Genomic DNA, 695 nt, shown 5'->3' with positions numbered 1-695 from the left:
AGGGGGGAGCCAGGCCCCCCCAGCATGCCTTCACCCCTAAGATGGACACTTCCCGCAGCTCTCCAGGGGGAGCCAAGACCTCCTGGCGTGAGGGACAGCCCCGGAGAGCGCACAGAGGCATCCTAGGATGTCCTGATACGGGCAGGCAGGGCTGCATGGCACACAGGGCAGCAGCGGGGATGGCACTTTGCACGATGCCCATGCCAGCACAGAGGCGGGTCTGCAGGGACAGGGCAAGAGCACGGGGCTGTGCTGTGCTCTGGGGCTGGGCTGCAGGACCGGGAGGGGACAAGGCTGTAGGATTGGAGGAAGGACCGTGGGATAGGAGGGAGCACCTGGACGGGGACGAGCCTTGGAGCCAAAGGGCGAGGGCTGCCACACTCCTGCCCTTTTGCAGAGCCCACGCTGGGCGCCCAGCATCCCACGTCCCACCTCTGCTCCCCCACCTGCCTGTCCTAGCAGCACCCACCATACATCCAACCATACAACGCCCCGCCGGGCGCCAACCCTCCCTGCCGTTCCCTGGGTGCCCACCGTCCCCACTGTCCCCGTGCCGCCCGCCCGGTGCCCACCTGCCCGCTGGCTGCCGGGGCGGCCACGATGCGGGGCGTGACGGACTGCGTGTGGGGCTGCACGCGCCCATCCTTGATCTCGATGGTGAAGTACGTCTTCATGCCGTCGTGGGCGGCGGTGGG

The sequence above is a fragment of the Meleagris gallopavo genome, chromosome 17 (assembly GCF_000146605.3).
Source record: "Meleagris gallopavo isolate NT-WF06-2002-E0010 breed Aviagen turkey brand Nicholas breeding stock chromosome 17, Turkey_5.1, whole genome shotgun sequence".
NCBI classification, from domain to species: Eukaryota; Metazoa; Chordata; class Aves; order Galliformes; family Phasianidae; genus Meleagris; species Meleagris gallopavo.
This window is presented reverse-complemented; position numbering follows the sequence as displayed.